The sequence below is a fragment of the Python bivittatus genome, unplaced genomic scaffold, assembly GCF_059951505.1.
Source record: "Python bivittatus isolate LINGU-HERP-01145 unplaced genomic scaffold, Pbiv_v1 ctg000980_np1212, whole genome shotgun sequence".
NCBI classification, from domain to species: domain Eukaryota; kingdom Metazoa; phylum Chordata; class Lepidosauria; order Squamata; family Pythonidae; genus Python; species Python bivittatus.
In genome coordinates, this window is record NW_028277125.1 from 37,811,425 (window position 1) to 37,832,494 (window position 21,070).

The following is a 21,070-nucleotide window of genomic DNA, read 5'->3' on the forward strand; positions in this document are numbered from 1 at the left end:
TTTTTCTATATTCTTCCATGTGAAAACTCCCTCCAAGTAGAAAATTTGAGCATCTGGGAGAAAAGTCTATCTCTGCTAAACTAGTTTGCTATGTATAAAAAGATAGGTGTCTTAGGGATGTTTTTTAATATTCAGAAATGTATTTCTTCCCATTTCCATAATTCTTTGTACTATTTCAGATTCCTTCCATTTTGTTTATATGTCAGAAAGCATGGTATAATAGTTAAAAAGTTGGGTGGGAATGGGAAAGAGCAGAAGCTGCAGAGCATCATACTTTAAGCTTCAATAATTTATTATTGAAGGATGAGATTTGGAACAATCCTTAGGCATCACTTGTCTTCTACCTTGAATGTACTAGTTTTTGTATAAAAAAAATACTAGTCCATTAAAAGTATAATAGTATCCTTCCTTAGCAACCACCTCCAGTAATATTATAGACCAGATATGCTATGGAACAATTCCACTTTGATGTATGGAGTAGTGACTGTTTGCCTCCTGTAGACATTTGCTAAACTAGGGTTATCAGCTGCTATAAAATGTATAAAAGCCAGATTAGTGCTATGCATCATGTGGGTGTCCCCTGATTTTACCATTAGCAGCTGCAAGGGAAAGAGGTGGGCATTGAGAATTGATATACTGTACAAAGTTTTGATTGCTTCTCTGAGTTTCATTTGATTTGAAGGGGAAATGCCCATATGAAGACCTGTATCAATGGGAAAGCACTTTCTTCTTCTTGCATGATTAAAAAAAGTCCATCTATGTGGCTGCAGTTGGTCCTGTGGGGAAAACAGAACCATGAAAATTACTACTGTTAGAATGACTTTATTGGTTTCATCACAGCATGTGGGATTTTAGTGATGGGGTGCTCAGTTGCTGGAACAAGTGAAGCCCTTTCCGTAATTTACTTCTTTGTTCAAATTTGATCAGAAAGATGCCATTGTAATCTCTGGAGAATGTTATAATGAAGATGGATTAACATTGTAAAGCTTTATATGAGATTAACAAGAAATGTTATGGTTCCTTTTTTAAAAGAAAGAAAGATTTATGCTTCTGGAGAGGTCTTCTCTATCTTCCACTTTAGAACTAAAACAAACAGACACTTTTTTCCTAGAAAAAAATCTTACTCCTTTAGGCTGTGATGCCAGCATGCGCCAAGTTACTCAGGTATCTGTAATTTGTTCGTTTCTTGACATCTTATGAATCTTAATATTTTAAAACAAATTCATAAATGTTTTCTTAGATCTATATTTTCTGAGAAAAATTCCACTGGCACTTTGGGGCTTCTGAGTGTAACACCAGAAATGAATTTTATCCCATAACCCTGTGTTTCTCAACCTCAGCAACCTTAAGATGTGTACACTTCAACTCCCAGAATTCCCCAGTCAGCATGCTGGGGAATTCCTGGAATTGAAGTCCACACATCTTAAAGTTGTTGAGATTGAGAAACACTGCCCTATCCTACCAGATGTGCCACACCAGTCTATTGTCAGTGTGTGACAGAATGTGGGAAGTAAAATCAAATGTGTACTGCAGCCATTGGAAGCGTCATGTTCATGGAAGACTTTTTAAAGGACAAGCTGCTTAAATCTATGGTAAGAATTTGCCTTTTGCTCCTCTGTCACATACCTTAGTATTTGTGATGCCAACTGAAGCAAATATTAGTTATTCTGATTAATTCTCCCAGACAACTTTGTGGCTTTTGACACAATTAACCATAGATTTGATTTGAGCCACTTCTCAGAGTTGGTAATTGGGACAATATTTGCAGTGATTCAAGTCCTTTCTTTTGGCTCATGTCCAGAAGGTGCATTGGGGTCTGTGGGATTCCATACAATGTTGTTGTCCCTTATCAGTATGAAACTGCCCATCTGAAACTTTGGAATGAGATAACCACAGGTCTATCTATATTGTTCTTGGTCATCCAATAACCTATGAAAATTGTCTAAATTCAATAACAAAATGGATAAAGATGTAAAAAGTAATGTTAAATGAGTGATGGAACTAGATAAATTTATACCCTACAGCATATGACTTTATGGCTTCCTTTCAGGTGGTCATAAGTATTAATTCACTTTTGAAATATGTATTTAACATTTCTCTTCTCTCCTATCTGTTTCACAGCCATCTCATACTATATAGCTGTTTCAATATTCCTGATAGGATAGAGCAAAAAGCATTTGCCAACATGGATTTTTTTTAAAAAAAAAAACCCTACTCTAAGCATATATAGCTTTTTTGCAATTTAGCACACTTAAAGCAAGGCACGATCCTAACAAACAGAAGGATTTTTGCAAGCCAGTGACATGCTATCTTAAAAACTGTGAAAATAGTTTATTTTGGTCTAAAACACTTTGATAGAAAAGAAAATATTTATTTCATGTAGATAGCATACCCCAACAGTTGTTCAGTAAGGATTGGCTATGATCACTTCCTACTGGAGAAGCAGTTCAAGAGTCAGAGTATTAACTGATATAATTTGGGCTTATTCTACTATAATTGGAACTGAAATCCACAGATCTAATAATGGCTTTAGAGTGATCATTGCCTGTCAGCAACACCACATGTTCCTTCTGGCTATAACCTTCAGTATTTGGAATTTATCAAGACATCAGAAATTGTGTACCCTTCATCAATGGTGGGGAGGGGGGCCAAAATAATTCTTATACAACATTGGAAGGGTAAATCTGCATTTTACACCAATGGATTGTCTATGTAGGCTATTTGTCAACATTTAAATGAGGGTTTTTTTGACACAGGGCACAGAATAAAACTTCTAACTAATTTGGAAAAAAATCCAGATTCTATCCTTTTTAATCTATTCTTTTTTTCTCTTTTAATTGCATTTTATATCAGATTGTTGTTATAACCTATATATGTTTGTAAAGTGTCCTTTAACCTGAGCTCGATTTAAGGGCATTGACATGTCTTTGTAGTTTTCTTGGTCACAATATGGAAGTGGTTTGCCAAAGCTTTCTTCCAGGATGTTTTTTTTTTTTTTTTGGATTTTCCAGGCTTGCCTATAACCTGGTATTCCTGGAGATTTCCCATCTAAGTACCACTGAGGCCAATCTCTTCTGAATCCAGAGAAGGCTAGCTGAGCATTGCCACTTGCTGAGACAGTGCAAGTATAATATGCATGTATTTGCTGTTAAGTACCTTAAAAATGACCCACAGGAAGGAATTCAATAGCATTTGCTCCACTGCACTGGTGCTAAGCCCATTTACATGGAAATAAATTTATTTTTGTGGAAGGAAATATATAATAATAAAAAGTCTATGTTTTTTGGGCCTTGGTCCCAAAGTCCAGTTCTAGCTGCTTTACTGTTTTAAATCCAGATCAGTAGAAAGCCTGGCATTAGGGACTGGATTTCAGCCTCTTGGGAAGGTCTTCAACCACTTGACCTGAAAGATCAGTTTTATGGTATACTTTATCAAAGGCTGTTGAGTTATGAGGGAAAAAAAAAATGAAGCAAGACTGAGGCAGAGGCATGCTGTGTGTCTAAGGCCTTCCAGTGACTTCAGGGATAGGACCAGGGATTTCTTATCTTAGTTGAAATGACATTTTAGTTGGCTTTGCTCCATTAAAGTCAGCTGCAACAGAGAGGAAGAACAGGGACAGAAAACAGCATCAGACACTTTATCATACATTCATTTGCATTTTTAGATTTATGAAACTATTGTTAACATTTCCTCAAGAGTAAATTTTACCTGCAAAGATATCCCCTCTGACAGTGTAGTAATTGTTATGCAAAGACCTCCTTGTACCTTTTAATAACCTCTTCTATCCACGATTTATATTTATTTCACAGCACTGAATTACCCTGGCAAATATTTTAGAGGGTCTTGATTAGTTAAGGCTGATAATGGCAAGTTAAGGAGGACATATCACTGTTTATTGGTGGTGGTTGCAGCTGGCGTTCATAATAAATCATATCACTGGTGAATAGGTTCCTCGTTGGGAAGCTCAGTTGTTTATCTCAGTGTACGTGTGCGAAAGAGAATTACGCTGAAATTTTCTTCTGCATTTGTCCCAGCTATATCATTCTGATCTGAAGGAAAAGAAAGTCTGGATGATTTTCTTATTTCAGAGGAGAAGAAAAAAATGGTGAAATGCTCACAAGTGGAGTGGAATGGCCTTGTTTGTTTGTTTGGCATTATCTTATAATGTGATCAAAGGGTTTGTATGAATGTCCTTCACTGAATAAGCACCTCTCCCATAGTCTTCAGAGTCCCTGGTTTTTAATATTGAATTAAATGTGGGAAAGGCAAGAGGGTTACAAATGGAGGACACATCATCTTGAGCTCTTGTAAAATTCTGCTTAAAAGATGGCATTAGATAATAAAAGCCTGATTTATAAGTAATCCAGGAATCCATTTTGGGAAAGAAGAAAAATATATCCTATCTTTAAAAATAATATATATTCATTCCCCTAAAACCACTTTGTCTGTTTACACTGAGGTAAAATTTGTCCAAGAGACCTCTTGCATCATACACATTCTTAAAGTTAGGCTTATAATTAAAATGTATATTTTAGAAGTAAACCTTATAGAATTAAATGGATCTGTCTAGAAAAGTACAGATGGTTGTTTATTTAATGGACTCCATTGGTTAGAGAACTAGAGAATTTCAACTGGCAAGGTCTAGGAGGAGAGTCTTTTCTGCTATTGCCCTGCCCTATGGAATATCTTGCCCCCCAAGGTGAGGTTGGCCCCCACTCTTCTGGCCTTCTGGAAGAGTCTTAAGACCTGGCTCTGCCAACTAGCTTGGGGATCTAATGGGAGCTCCCAACACTGGAGGTGGCTGGCACCTTGAGGATGTTTTTTCCATCTTTTAACTCTGTACTCTTTTCATGTGCTTTGTAATTTTTAAATGTTTTTATGTTGTTTTTTTTAATCTGTGAGTCACCTAGAGTCACTGATAGTGAGATGGGTGGCATATAAATTTGATTTATAAATAAATAAATAAATAAATAAATATTTAAAAGACATATGACCATCCATCTTACATCTCATAACCCTGGCAGCTCACAGCAACAACAAACAAACAAAAAGTACAAACTCCAAACAATGCTCCACAGTCCATAAGGAATCACTGTTGCTGGGCTCTAGTCTCACCCTATCCCAATGCTTCAGAGAAGAGCCAGCTTCCTAAGGCCTTCTGCAAGGCTAGGAGGGAGGATGTTCCACAGAGTAGGGGCTGCTACTGAGGAGGTGTGCTTCCTAGGACCCACTAACTAATACCATTTTAGGGAAGGGATCTGGAATGTGCCCACCCTAGCTAACCAGAGTCAGTCCCACAAGTAATATGACCCTGTGCCATGCAGGCCTTTAAAGATAATAACTAGCTCCTTGAATTGCACCCAGAAAGAAACTGGGAGCCAGTGCAGTTTGCACAGCAGTGGTATAATATGGGCAAACTGAGGGGCACCCAAAACTGCACATGCCACTGCATTCTGGAACAATTGTAACTTCCAGATGGTCTTCAAGGACAACCCCATTGCAGTAATCTGGCCAGGAAGTGACCAAGGCATGAGTGACCATAAGCAAGGCCTCCTGGTCCAGAAATGGGTGCAACTGGCACACAAGATAAATCTAAATGAAGGGGCTGCTAGCAAAGTTGCTACATGCTCCTTGCACAGGAGCCACAAGTCCAGGTGAACCCCCAAATTATGCCCCAGCTCTTTCTGGGGAAGTGCTAGCCTGTCAAGGATCAAGAATAACAATTAACAGATCCAGGGGAACCAAAAATCCAAAGCCATTCCATCTTGCTAGGGTTGAGTTGAAGCTGGTTCCTCCCCACCCAGATTCTCACAGCTTCTAGGAACTGGAACAGTATCACCTGCCTGGCTAGGGGTGAAGTATATAACTGGGTATCATCAGGATACTGATGATACCATACCTTGTGCTGTCAAATACCTCACCCAACAGTTTCATTTCATTAAAGAGGAGTGGCAAAAGACCCAAACACTGAATCACCCCACATTGCAGGAGCCTAGGGTTAGACCTCTCCCACCCCACCAACATGGATTGGAACCAGCTGTAGAGAGTAAGGGTGATCCCCTTGACAGAAATATGCAAAAACCATAACATAAACAAAAAAGGCTGAAACATTATTTAAGTCCTAGGATGCAAGATTGTATTTGGAAGTAACTCAGGCAAGCTCCTCCCTGATACATTGGGGGTATAAGAAATAGGAGAGATAAAGCACAGGCTTGCAAGATTTTGTTATTATAGCCAATTTCAATAAAGCATAATTCTAGTCTTTCTGTGGAGTTGATTGTCTGGTCTGATCTACTTAGTGGGGCTGACATTGGCCCTGGAGGAAGAAGAACTATTGAACTACAGTGTCTCACAATCCCAGCTCTTGAAGGTGGTCCAGAAGGATACTGTGATTGATTGTACTGAAAGATGCCAAGGGAGTTAGGAGGCCTAGAATGGTTTTACCACCCCCATCCCGAGCATCGAGACATCATCCACAAGTACAAGCAGTGCTGTCTCAGTATTGTAAACCAGCCTGAACCCTAACTGAAAAGAGTTCAGATAATCCACTTCATCCAGGTCTCAGTGCCCACTACCCTCTCAATAACCTTTTCTAAAAAGGGGAGGTTGGAGACTGGGAAAATGTTATCCAACCCTGGTTGGTCCAAGGAGACCCTTCTTGAGAAGGGTTGCATGACTGGCTCTTTCAGGGCAGGTGGTCCATTAAGCACTGTTTGAACCCAACCACATGCCACCTCCTGGGAGGACTTAGCCAACCAGGAGGAGCATGGATGCAGAATAAAGATGGATGAACTCAACAGCTGCAAGGACTCTGTCCACTTCCTTAACATTGATTGATTCAAATTCTTCCTAGATAACCAAGTTCAGACGTGCCTCAGTCACTTCCAAAGGATATGCCCACCTGGAGTCAAAACTGAGTGAAGCTGAGAGACTTAAACCAAATATTCCTGCAAGTACTCCCCCAGCCCCTACTTACCAAGAAGGGACCTGGTCACCCAAAACAAGGCCACCAGGCAGCTATCTGGAGATGCAATAAGAGCAGAGAGTGAGCTCAGTTTGCCGTTCTTATTGCCACAAGGTAGTCTTAATGAAGGTTCTTCTCTGTGTGTGATTGGCTTTAGGCTACATCTTTCACCAGAAGCACTCTAGGTGGCCCTTTTGTCACTTCATCTCTTGGAGCTTTCGGTAATAAGTGCAGGAGAGCCTAAGTAAGGAGAAGGTCCCCCACAAACTGCTTCACACACTTTGGCTGCCCAAACTGCCAGGCTTCTCAAAATGAGCAGATGCAGCTGTGTGTTGTTTTCTGCTGCCAATAATAGTCTGAGAACCATAGGCATAGACAGCCATGGGTCTTTGCCAGTTTGGGGAGCTTGGGGAAGCAGAGGTCAACTTTTTAATCAGAATTCTCGCTTTCCCCTCACCCCACTGAATAATATTAATTCATTTTAATTTGTTTTAAACATTTTAATTTGCTCTCCTCCTTAAAACAAGCAAACAAGCAAGCAAAACAAACAAAAAGCAGTGGCTTACAAAAATCAGCAATAAGCATCCCTGCTCTCAGACTTAGAATATAAAAGGGGGGAAAAAGAGAGGAAAAGGATGCAAGGATAGAGGGACTAGTTAGAACATTCTAACAGATGTTCTTTATGACAGGGATAAACACAATGAGCTATCTGCAGTTCCTCCTCTTATTTGGTTTTCCTGTTGTGATGACGAGCCTCTTGAGTTCCCTGGTTAATGGACAGTGACTGAGTATGTTGCTTTTCAGCAATACAAAAGCGGAGGTGGAGGAAGAGGTAATTTTGAAACTGTCGCTGGAAAAGAAGAGGTTAACCTCTCTCTTGCGCTGTTTTTGCGATGAAAACCATTCCCTTAAGCTGTAGCATGTGGCATTTTCTTTCAAATGAACTAGTGATTATTTGATTCTACAAGTAGGAGGCCCAGGAGATGGGGAGCACTGCTTTGCCATTGCCACAACTAGGAACACTTAGAGCCTAGTGGGAAGTGAAGTTCTGTTTACGAGTCTAAAGGTGGGATTTTATAGCTAAGGAAGAAGAAAAGATATCCATAATTTCTCTTCAGAGCAAGAGAAGAAATAACCCTTTTAAAATCTTGCTCCCCCCCCCCTTTTTTTTTTTGGAGTTGGCCAATTGACTTGCTGGAAGGCAAGTCAAAGGGTTCTTTGCCCAACAAATTTAAACTTATTTGCTTTCATAGTAGTTCTGGCTAGGAAGTAAAATGTAGGTGTTTTTCCCATGCTTTTATTTAAGTCTTACTGACAAGGGGAAGGCGTTCAGAAAATTTTGAATACATCAAGAGAACTGTAAGTCTTTCCTGTAATGTTGTCAAAGTGTTTAATGGTTCTTTGTGACTTTCGGTCTTGTGAACGAAATCACATTACTCCGCAAAATTTGATGCACAGATAGATTTTGACACTAATTCATGCAAGAGGTAGTTTTCAAGGGCAGAAATGGTAAGATGTTTTAGCAATTGCCATTAGTGGAAAACTAGGCACAATTTTCTGTCATTGAGGTTGATGGAAGAGAAGGAACACCCCCATAAACTTAAACTGTTGCATACAGTGCAGTCAAGAATTTACATAAACACTCTCTAGTGGAAGTTATTTCAGGTTTCAGAAGTAAAATGAGACACGTGTATTCGCTGATGGAGAACTGTCAAAACAAAGTTCTTTATTCAACTTCATCCTTTGTATCTAACTGATTCAATTGTGGCTAAAAAGATGTTTACACTGGATTTGTACATCATGCTAAGCCATAATTCAGTTTACTTGGTTTGGGCTTAGAGTGTTGTTTGAATCCAGACACTGTGTTAATAAACCACTGTTAAAAATGCATAGCTTAGTGATGGCTATGCAGTGTTGTTATATACAATCCATTGTAACAGCCTTGCCCAGACTAGTGTCCTTTAGATGCGAACAAGGATTTTTGGGAGTTGCACTCAGACAATTTAAAGGATGACAAATTGATGAATGCATTTTGAAAGCAGGCACCTCATCTGCCTTAAAACAAACAAAGTCCTTTAGAAGGGAATATATGTAGCTCAGGGTTGAACCATGGAGTCCTTGGTGTTCTCTGAGCTTGTTTGCTTGCTGATGTTTCATTACCTGACTAGGTAACATCATCAGTGCTAGTGAGTGTGGGATTTTCTCCCTGTTTATATACAGTAGGTTGCCCTACTAGTGTTGGTGGGGGTGTGCTTTTCTCCTTGGTAGTTCCTTGGATAGGGTATTGTTCTCTGCTTGATTGTTTGTCTGGTCTTAATCCCTGGTTATCTGCATGTTAGTTGCTGGAGAGGAAGTGTTCTGGTCTTTTTGTTTCCTTCTTAGCTTTTTTTTTTTTTTAATTGTCTCTTTGAATGGTCTGTACATGTGGTTTATCTCTACGTGCCTATTGATGGCTTATTTGTCTGAATGCCAGGCTTCCAGGAATTCCCTAGTGTGTTTGGATTTAGCTTGGTCTAGGATGCTCATAGTTTCCCAGTTGAAACTATGGTTGAGTCTGTCCACATGTTGTGAGATTAAGGAGTTTTCATTGTGTCTTCTGACTGCTAGTTGGTGTTCATGGATGTGCTTTGCTAGTCATTATGCTGTTCTACATAATGGCTGTTACAGTCCTTGCACTATATGTTGAAGATGACACTGAATGTTGTAGATAATGTAGAAGAAGAAAACAACAGCACGCTACCCTTCTTGGATATCCTCATCAGCAGATGAAACAACGGCAAATTAGAAATGGAAATCTGTCAAAAAAACAACCCACAGTAACCAAGTGCTTCATTACCAAAATAACAACCCAACCTCCCACAAGAGGAGCTGTGTAAGAACATTATTCAGACAAGTACAAATACACTGCAGGAACCCAAAACACCAGAAAAAGGAAACAGACCACCTATACAGTACAACATCTTCCAAAAAATGGATACCCACACAACTTTATCAAAAAGTGCCTAACCACTCAACCCACTATAGCACAACCAACACAAGCTTTGAAAGGGATAACATTGCCATACATCAAAAATATCTCAGAAACAACCAGCAGACTATTACAACCATAGGGCATCACCATAGCACACAAACCAACTAAAGCCCTTCAAAACATCTTAAGTAAAGCAAAGTCCCAATAGCCCAAGAAGGGGGGGAAAAAAAAAACAGGAGTCATCTACAACCACACCTCCACCAACACTGGCAGGGCAAGCTACTGTATATAAACAGGGCGCAAACCCCACACTCACTAGCAATGTTATCTAGTTGGGTAGTGAAATATCTGCAAGCAAACAACCAAGCTCAGAGAGTACAAAGTCATACATCTAGAATGATTTAAAGGACTAAGCCATTATGTGTTCTTTAGGGGAGACTGAAACCCCCCCCTTTTTTTTTCTATTTCATGATCATGTCTTTCCTTCTAATTTACCATTTGGATTGTACACCCTCTCTTTGAAAAATAAGCATTTTTTTCCCCCCTTTGGAGAGTCAGACCTATGCTAAATGAGAAAGACTAGGTATTAGGCAAAACAGAAGATTGGCAATTCTTATATGAGCTCTGGAAACTTGAATTTTTCATTCCAGTTTTGGTTTAGACACCAAGTATGGCATTAGAAGTGCACAGCTGCAATGTGTTCCTTAAGTGTATGATTCCATGGATAAAGGTCAATAAGAACAACGAGAAAGGGAGGAGAACAGACAGGGTGATTCCTATCCTATGTGTAATGCTTACACTCAAGGAGAACAACTGAATAGCACTTTGGTAATAAGCATATAAAGAACACATGCACAGATGGTGTTACTGAAATCTTTTAAAGATTGCCAGGACTTTCAAAATGTCTGTTAAAATTATGAGTGGTTACTGAGGTAAAAAAAAAAAAAAAAAAAAGCATACTGTTCCTTTTGATCATCCCTCTTTGAAGCCAAGGCTGTGAAAATGTTGACATACCTATTATTCAATGTGGAAGAATCAATTATATATAGTGTGATGATAGTGGAATGCTAAATCCTTGGCAATTATATTGTTTTGTGAAGAAAGATGATTGTACACATTTCTCCTGTAGATTTCCACCACCATCTCTCCTTTTTCCTGACTTTCATTAGAAGGTTAAGTTATTTGTCTGCATAGAGGAAAGAGGGAATGGTCCTGAAGGACAGCAAGAATGACCACTCCCAAGGAAATGGTCAGATAAAAGGTGCCTGAGCCCAGCCCAAGAAAGTAATGTGAATAAACATCTCAGACTACTCCCTCCCTAGTTCACACAAAGATAAAGGGAGGGAGGGGGAAGCATATTCAGATATGCAAGATTTTGTTACTATAGCTGTTACAATAAAAGTAGCACTGACTTACATTGGTTTGGTTTCTTAGTTTAGTCTACCTTGAAGGGCTGACAGTCTGGGACAGGTAATAACCAACTAGAAGCAGTTTGCTGTTATCTTTAGGCACACATGGGTGAATCAGGGTTGCTAATCCAGTACAATGAGAAACCTTGTTTGGAATGCTCAGAAATTTTAATTTAATTAACAAATCCACATTCAAAATTGTTTAATCGAAGAGTATAATATGTACATCTGCCATATCTGGGCTGTAAAAATCCAAATGACTACTAGATGTCAGCAAAGAAATACAAAACCTGGGTTTTTTTTTGCTTTTAGGTTTTCGAGATCTACTAGAAAACTTACAGTACATTATGTTTTTAAGAGCTACCCACAGTTTCCAGTGGTCTCCAATGTCAAAAGACATTGTATAACCAATAAGGAAAAACTAGATGTTTGTTTGGAGATCTCTTGTCTTTCCCATTATCCATTAGGTAATTAGCAATTATCTAATTATCCTACTTAGAGACATGCAGAGACCTAGCTCTTTGGAGAAGGCTCTAATGCTGGGAAAAGTGGAAGGAAAGAGAAGAAGAGGATGCCTAGCAGCAAGGTGGATGGACTCAGTTACAGTGGTGATGAATGCAGTGTTGGAAGATGTGAAAGACCAGGCTAGGGATAGATGATCACAGAGAAAAATCTATCTATGTGGTTGCTAGGAGTAAAAAACAACTTGATGGCACATAATCATTCAATCAATCAATCAATCAATCAATCACTAGTGATGTAATGTCTCTTCCTCTTCTGAATCCAGTTTATACATCTGGCAGTTGTTATCCTATGTATATTTGAAGTCTGGATTCCAAAATCTTGTCATTATCTTCAAATATGTAAGATAAGTGTAGCTTTTTGCTAATTTGGACTTTCTGTAGCACTGCCCCTTTTTGGTATTGATATAAACATTGATCTTTTCTAGTTCCCTGGCCACTGCTGTGTTCCATGCCTGCTTACAAACAGCAAGCAGCACTTTAACTGTGTCTTTTTATAAGATTTTAAACAGTTCTGCTGACATTTCATCAACTCCTGCAGCTTTGTTTTTAGCATTATTTTCTAGGATTTACTTACCTTCACTTTTCAGAATATCTCACTGTAATCTGGTGATCCAGCCTACATACATATCATACATTTTGCATAGTTCTTTCATAGCATTATGCTATCTCTTCTTCATAACTTCTCTCCAGTAGATTGTTGTCATATTTTCTTTTAACATATCGATCGCTGTACAAAAGTTTTCCTTGACTGCTTATTTAGATAGAGGTCCTTTTCTCTTTTTGAACTTCCCTGGAGCTCAGCATTTAATTGGGTGACTTTTCCTCTCTCTCTCTCTTGCCTTTTGCTTTCTGCCTTCCTTCATTTTTCAACATAGAGTCGTTTTGATTTTTTTTTTTTTGCTTTTTCGTATATTTTTGTTTGCTTCATTTTTAATAATATCACACATTTCAGTCCAGAGATCTTCAGGCACTCTATTTTTCAAATCTGACCTAATTCAGCTAATCTTTTTCTTTATCACATAATCATATGGGTTATTAGTAAAGTTTGTCTCATTGATCTGCTTTCTTTAGTTGAAGTGGTAATTTTGCAACTAGGAATTTGTGATCTGAGCCACAGCCAGTATTTGGTTTTATTTTGACTAACTGAATAGAACTTCTCCACCATTGCTTGCAGTAATTTTTTTTTGTGTTGTCCATTTGGTAAGATCCATGTGCAGAACTATCTTTCAAGTTGTTTGAAAAAGGTATTTATTATAAACGTTAAATTTTCTTGGCAGAACTCTGTTAATCTGACTCGGGCTTCATTTTGTGCATTGAAGCCAATTTTCCTAGTTTTCCAGATGCCATTTTATTATTTTATTATTTATTTATAAAATGTATAAGGCCATTTATCATATAGTGAAATTTGGCAGCAAACAAAATAAAAGACATAGTCAAAAAACACTCCCCCCTCCCCAAATCCCAAGTGAGGGCCCCTTCAATAAAAATTCAAAAGATACCAATAACATGCTTCCACACCAACACCAGAACTAGCACCTTCCCAATGCCTGGGGGAAGAGCCAGGTATTCACAGCCGCCTGAAAGGCCAGTATCTCTTGCGGGGAGGTAGTTCCAAAGGCTAGGTGCCATAACAGGGAAGGGTCACTTTCTAAGACATACCAGATGACACCACCTCACCAATGCATGCTTACTCTGCCAGATCAGGCGGAATGGGCAGAAACTATTGGGGAGATGTGGTCTTGCAAGTAACCTGGCCCCATGCCATGCAGAGCTTTAAACCAGCACCTTGAATTACACCCAGAAGCCTACTGGGATCCAGTGCAGCTCAAATAGCAGTGGTGTTACACGTATATCATGCTGTACCCAAAAGTGCATGTGCCACTGCATTAGGGACTAGTTGAAGCTTTCAAGAGTAGCCCCATATAAAATGTTTGCAATAACCCAAACAGGAGGTAACTAGGATGTGGGTGACCGTGAGCAGTGCTTGCTGATGGGCAAAACTGGCACACAACATGTATTTATGCAAAGGCCTTCCTAGCCAGAGCTGCTACCTGCTCCTTAAGCAAGAGCTGCAAGTCCAGGAGGAGCTCCAGATTGTACACTAGCTTTGCTTTGGGGAATGTAACCCCATTCAGTGCTAACAGTGGAAAACCACCAGATACAGAGGGCCCTAAACCCCACAGCCACTCAGTTTTGTCAGGGTTAAGCTGAAGCCAGTTCCTTCCCATCCAGACCCACACAGCCTCCAAGCATTGGAAAAGCACTTTGCAGAATCATTTGAACTTCCTGGGGCAGAGATGTACAACTGAATAGCATTAGCATACCAATGAAACATAACCACATGTTGATGGATAACTTTACCTGGTAGTTTCATGTAGTTATTAAGAAACTTAGGGCTGCCCTCCCCCCCCCACTAACTGAAACCAATCTCAGAGGAGGAGAACCACTGAAGAAAAGTGCCTCCCACTCACAACCCCCTCAAACTACCCAGAAGGATACCATGACAGATGGTGTCAAAAGTCACTGAGAGATCAAGAACACCCAGGATGGATACTCTACCACCATCCTGCCAGAGGTCATTCAGAAAGTGCAATCAATGTCTTCCTGTCCTGAATCCTGACTGCAATGAGTCCTGATTTTTCTTTCAATTTTATCATTGCCATCTTCTATAATTAATCTTGGTGATAAGATTACAAAATGTTGCAAGTCAGTGTAAAATTGTTCAGCTTCTGCTCCCTTTACATTTGTGGTTACTTCAAGGGCTTGGATCATTATAATATTGATTAGCCTGGTTTGGACTTGAATTGGAATTATTTGGTCATTTGGAGGGGGCTGATTAATCAAAGGACTGACTGACTCCTTTTGTTAATAATGAAGGCTAGTCCATTTCTTCTATGATTTTCTTTGTCCTTGGTACAAGATCTGATGTTCCTCTGATGTGAAATGATTCATCCCAGTCCATTTCAGTTTGCTTATTCCCAGAATGTCAGGGTCTACTCTTGATATTTCTGTTTAACAACATTAAGTTTATCCTGGTTTATGTTTTTGAATTCCACACATGATTGGTAATCATGTCTTTGCAACATCAAACTTTCATTTTGCCTCTGGCCATATCGGTATGATGCAGTATAATGCAGTCAGATCATGAGCATCAGTGCTACTCATATTTGCCATCTGATCTTCCTTAGTAGTTTGTTGAATATCTTCTAATCTTGTGGGTGGGGGGAAGAGGGGTTGCTGGTGGACTCATCTTTCAATATCATGTTGGCATTGTCTTGATTAAGAATGTCCATTTGGTTTTCTTGCCAGAATACTGGAGTGAGTTGCCATTTCTTTCCCCAGTGGAAATGGCTCTTCATAAGTAACCAAGTTTAAATGCTACCTTATCACAGAGATGGCAAATTATATAAAATAGCTTCTCTGAAGTTATGCTGCATCTCCCTCAAGATCTGTCCCCCCAGAACAAATTAATTTCTTAAAAACCTGAAATGGAATGCTACATTTTAATCTTAAAGAAAAAAAAATCCTTTGAAATGTAAAACAAGCAGTAAGATTGCCCAAGTCTCACATGCTCTCCTCTTCCCTTTTCCCCCAGAGCCTCAAGAAGATCATATGGCTACCAGTGGCTTTATAAATGTTTGTTTAAGGTTTGCTTGCAAGGGATTCAAGGGAAGGGATTATAACCTTCACATTACATCTGGATTCAGGAAATTACTGCATGATAACAAACTAAGATATGAAAGATTTTGGATAGTTTGTCAAAAACTATCCAAATTTAAATTGTAAATGAACAGTTGGATATTAGTAAGGTTGATATACAGTGGGGAAGGGTTATTATTTTTTTTTTTACAACACAATTCATTTAGGGATTAAAGGCTTCCTTTTTCATAGAAATATTACAGGTAGTCCTCAATTTATGGCCATTCATTTAGTGACTGAAGTTATGACGACTCTGAAAAAAGTGACTTACAACTGGTCCTCACACTTGCGACCATTTCAGCATCCCTGCAGTCATGTGATTAAAATTCAGGTGCTTGGCAACCAACATGTATTAAGATGGTTTCAGCATCCCAGGGTCATGTGATTGCCATTTGCAACCTTCCCAGCCAGCTTCCAACAAGCAAAGTCAATGGGGAACCACATGATTCACTTAATGACTATGTGATTCACTTAACGATTGTAGTAATTTGCTTAACAACCATGACAGAAAAGGTTATAAAATCGTGTACAGTCATGTGATGCCTCACTTAACAACCACACCACTTAATGATAAATTTTCCAGTCCCTGTTGTGGTCATAAGTTGAGGACTACCTGTAATAGATATAGAAAACCTGAAGTTTTTGTGGCCATATAGATACAAATTAAGCATGTATTTGCATTATATATGTTTGATACACAAAAGAAAGGTTTTTTTGCAGGAAAACTATATGGTTATTGCATACAAGGCAGTTTTTTCCTCTTATATTATTTAATTGGGTAATTATTATTAATAATTAATCATTTTTATGAAAAGTGACTAAACATCTAACATTTGCCACTTTATCCTTCAGAATAAAGCAGAATGAAAGCACCATTGACTAAATGGGAGATGAAGCTAAGGGCACAGAAACCGTTTGTAATAATATCAAGCCATTTAGAACAGGTAGTGAAAGATTATGTACTCAACTGGAATACTGAGAAATAGACACACCATAATTATCAGGAGTGGTAATAATAACTAACATTGCAGACTACAAAAATGTGCAAATCAGCAAATCAACTGGTTAACAGAAACCCATGCATTATGGAATACTAAATGTACATTGCTTATTTATTTTGACATGAATCATACAGATAAATTGTCATTAAGCATAAACAAGTCCAATCCATTAAATAAGCCACTAAATGGTACATATGGCAAAGACAGGAGGCCTGCTATACCCCTGCTGTCCTTCTCACTTTGTCTCCTATTTCATTGTTTTCCATATTTCAGAGTTTAAATCTAGATGACGAGCTTCTCTTTTCCTCCTCACTCAACTTATCTTTAGAAGAGCTGGATATAATCTGAGTACTTCCAAAAATGACACGGACATGCTGGGACTTACTGAGGCTGATGCTGTTTCCTATAATATCCTTTATTCTTATTATGTAAAAAGATCTTATAGTCAGGGAATAGTTGGCCAAGCATAATGTAGTTACAGATGCTTATTTTTTTGTGTATGTCTGAATGCAAAATAAATTGTGCTTAATTTTCCATTAAAGCAGAAAACCATTAAATCCAAGGTTTCCAATCAAATCAAAACCTTTATTACAGCCTTTAGGCCAGAGAAAGGGTTTACAATTAAGTAGCTGCAGCACTCAGAAGGCAGCTTGTACAGAATACTGTCCAGTCCTTATTTGCTTCTGCAGTTTCTAAAATGTTTCTTTGGAGGCTTGAGGATTTTCTTGAATTGAATGGGATGTGGCACAGGATACTGAAGTTGAAAGAAGGAATTGGCAACATAAAGTTGAAACACATGCAGGAATATAACTTGTCTTACACAAGGCTTCTCTACCTAGTTTGATGAGATTCTCCCATTACTGCCAGATTGTGCTGGTCAGGAAGGTCTCCTAGCCTCCCTGAAAAGCTTTCCCAGGACTTGACAGGGCATTGAAAAAAGGAGTAGGGATGAGGAAGCCATAGAAAGGCTACCTTTCTCAGTCTTCCTAACACTCAGCTTCCCTTTAGAATATGTACTTTTACACTTTGAAAGAATACATACAGTAGAGGTGATAGTGAAGCCCTTAGCACTAACTTCTCTCCCAACTGTGGTGAATCTTTTGTGTATCAGGCAGATTAAGGGAGAACTTACTATAATGCCCCCTTTATCCCTCAGCAGTTTTTTTTTTTTTAATTAAGATCAAATACTTTCTCAGTCTGTTGACTAGTGGCTTTATAACAAGCGATGTGAAGTAATCCTAGCTAGTGCTGCTGAAGCTTGTTTGTACTTTAACTAGATACTGCATCTTCAGGATGTCTATAAAACCCCTCACATTTTTAAAAGGACATGGACAACTGAAGCATGTCCCCAGGACAGCAATGAAGATGATAAGAGGACGTGAAGGAAAAGAGGAATGATTGGAGGGACTGGGTATGTCTGGCCTAGAGAAGTGTGCAGGGAGATATGATAGCTGTCTTTGAGTGCCTGAAGGGCTGTCTCATACAAGGTGGTGAGGAACTGCTCAGAGCTGTTCCATAATGCAAGAAACAATGGGTTAAAATTACAAGGAAATAGATTTCAGTTGGACCTCATGAAGATTGTTCTAACGGTAAGAATTGTCCACCAATGGAACAGACTGTCTCTGGAGGTGGTGGACTCTCCTTCAGGGAAGGTGTTTTCACTGAGTGTGGATGGCCATCTGTCAGGGGAGCTATAGTAATGGGCAGGGCATTGTCCAGGTGATCTCCAGGACCCATTCCAACCTATACAATCTGTGATTATAGGATTTCAACTTTATTTCTTTTGTGTGTTTAATTTTTTAAATATGAATGAAAGACGACATTTAGTGTTCATACATAGGAAATATGTACATTGCTGTACTAATATAATATAATATAAAACTGAAGGGATAACTAAGTCACTTGCTTTTGTAGTGCATAAGCGAGCTTGCTCTGTCTTTCTGAAGATGAACTGACAGACACATGAAAAGCAAGATCAGAATAGTCTGACCAATGACAAATTGGTTGCCCTAAATATCCTCATTGATTGCTATAATCTGAGCCAGTCAGTGCACAATTAGTTACATTGTACTGTTCCTTTCCTGCCATTAGAACAGCAGCCAAAATAAAAAGGAGTTGTTATAAAAGAAAAATTCCAAAGCCTGGAAGGAAAACAGAATAAATGCTTTTGGCTGGTTGCTGTCTCTTGTTGCTAACAAAAGATGTAGCAAACTAATGGCAATTTAATGCAAAAATAGGTTTCTTTATTAATCTTCTTGTAAGTTATTCATGCCTTTGCCAGAAAATATTTGTGGCTAATAATATCTGGTAAAATAGAGAATCTATAAAAAAAAATCATTGATAGATTTTATTACATGGAGGGAGACAAGTAACACTTTCAAGGAATGTACAGCTGAAAGTTCCCCTTTGCTTTATTATAAGTGCCATATCTATAAGCATTTTTGTTTAACTGTTACTGTTCAGGGACAGGTGGTATGTTCAACTTGAGTATGTATGTGTATGTGTATGTGTCTATGTCTATGTCTATGTATGTATGTATGTGTGTGTGTGTGTGTGTGTGTGTATTAGAGATTTTCACATAAGTAAAAGATAAACATGAAATTATAGAGAGTAAGGTTAAGAAAATAAAAAATAAAAAATACAAGAAGCGGTGCTGATAGAAAAAAATATATAGAAAGAAGCGACTTCTGATCTTCTTTACAGCAGTTACAAACAAACTTCTTATCTCTCTTTAAAAAATTTTTTTTTTAAAATTGTAAACTGCCCAAAGTCGCTCATTGAGTGAGATGGGCAGTGATTAAATTTGAAATATAAATAAATAAATTCTTCTTTCCATATTCAACCCTTTTTAATCAGCAAATCCATAGATCATCAATTCATTTTTTTCCATTTTCAGCAAAAAGTCCATCAAATATCAAGCAGGTCAATTTTGCCATTTCTGCAAGTTCTGCCATCTTCACAATTCAATCGTCCACTGTGGATATTTCAGTATTTTTTCATCTTTGTGTACATAGTAGTCTTGCTGCAGTTACCATATACAAAGCCAATCTTCCATAAGTCTTTTCTAATTGTTTATGAATAAGTCCCAATTTAAAAAAATCCTGGTTTCATCTGAATATTAATCTTTAAAATTCTTTGTATCATCATACGTATTTGTATCATATATATTTCGCTTTTTCACAAGTCCACCATGCATGGTAAAATGTCCCTTCATGTTTTTCACATTTCCAACATTGATTAGGAATACCTTTATACATCTTAAATAATTACTCTGTTGTCATAAACCAACAGTACATCATTTTATAAAAGTTCTCTTGTATATTGTAATACAATGTGAATTTTAGTCCTTTTAGCCACATTCTCTCCTATTGATCCATCTGTATGTTATAACTAAAAATTTTAGCCCATTTTATCATGGACTCTTTAACTTGTTCTTCTTCCATTTCAAATCTCAGCAAAAGTTTATATATTTTAGCAATCACATGTTCATCATTTTCACATTTTTAAATTTTTAAAGTTTTAAATTCTGTCTGATGTTGTTCAGTACCAGTTACCTTTTCATCTATATTAAATCTCTCTCTTAATTGTGTGTATGAAAACCATTGAAAACTAAATCCCTGTGCAGTCAATTGTTCTCTTAACTTCATCTTATCTTCTCCATTCTCCTGTACTAGCAAATTCTGATATGCTAAGCATTTCTCTTTGCCCATTGTTTCTTTTCTATAAAATGCTTCTTGTGCTAAAACCAATAAAGGTATTTTTGGGTACAGCCTGGGTTTATTTTTTTTTTTATTTTTTTTTGTCTGCGCTCAGTCATGGCTGACCCTGCAGTGACTGCTTTTGGACAAGTCCTTTGCAGTTTTCAAGGCAACTGTTTTCGGAAGTGGTTTGCCAGAGCCTCCTTCCTAGGGCAGAGCCCAGCTGGCGAGCGCAGGAGGCGGGGTTTCCGTTGCTTAGCGCCCTTTTCGGGCGCACGCGGTTTTTCGCGCTTACCGGCAACTACTCCCCACTCCTTTTTTTGCAAGGCACCGCGCCAGCATTTTTCCTCCCACCGGAGTGAGAGTCCCCATTTATCTACTCACGTAAGTTTTCGAACTGTTGGGTTGACAGGAACTGGGGGGAGGAAACAGGAGCTCACCCTGTTTAACGCGAAGGCTGGACTCGAACCGCCGAAGCGTCAGCCATTTCTGGCCGGCAACTTTCGGCGTCATTAAGCCGCTGCGCCACCGCGTCCCCTTGGGTTTATGGGTTTATGGGTTTATGGGTTTATGGGTTTATATCTACCCCATATATGGGTTTATATCTACCCCATATTCTTAATATGGCACTCCTAACTTAATGATTTTTGAAAACTAGATTAACTTTAACTTAACTGTACCACAAAAACCATGCCATCCAAACCTCATGTTGTGTGTTTCTAATTCTAACATTCTCTTATTTTTCAACAGCACCCACTCTTTCAGTGGTATGTTCAACTTGTAAATTTCCAGATATTGCTGAAA

The 21,070-nt window shown here is 38.5% G+C and overlaps 1 protein-coding gene across 9 annotated transcripts in view; it reads left to right on the forward strand.

The window, feature by feature from the left end:
• The window catches only part of EPHB1 (EPH receptor B1), a 387,938-nt gene that overhangs the window by 243,270 nt on the left and 123,598 nt on the right, over positions 1-21,070 (forward strand). The window lies entirely within an intron of this gene.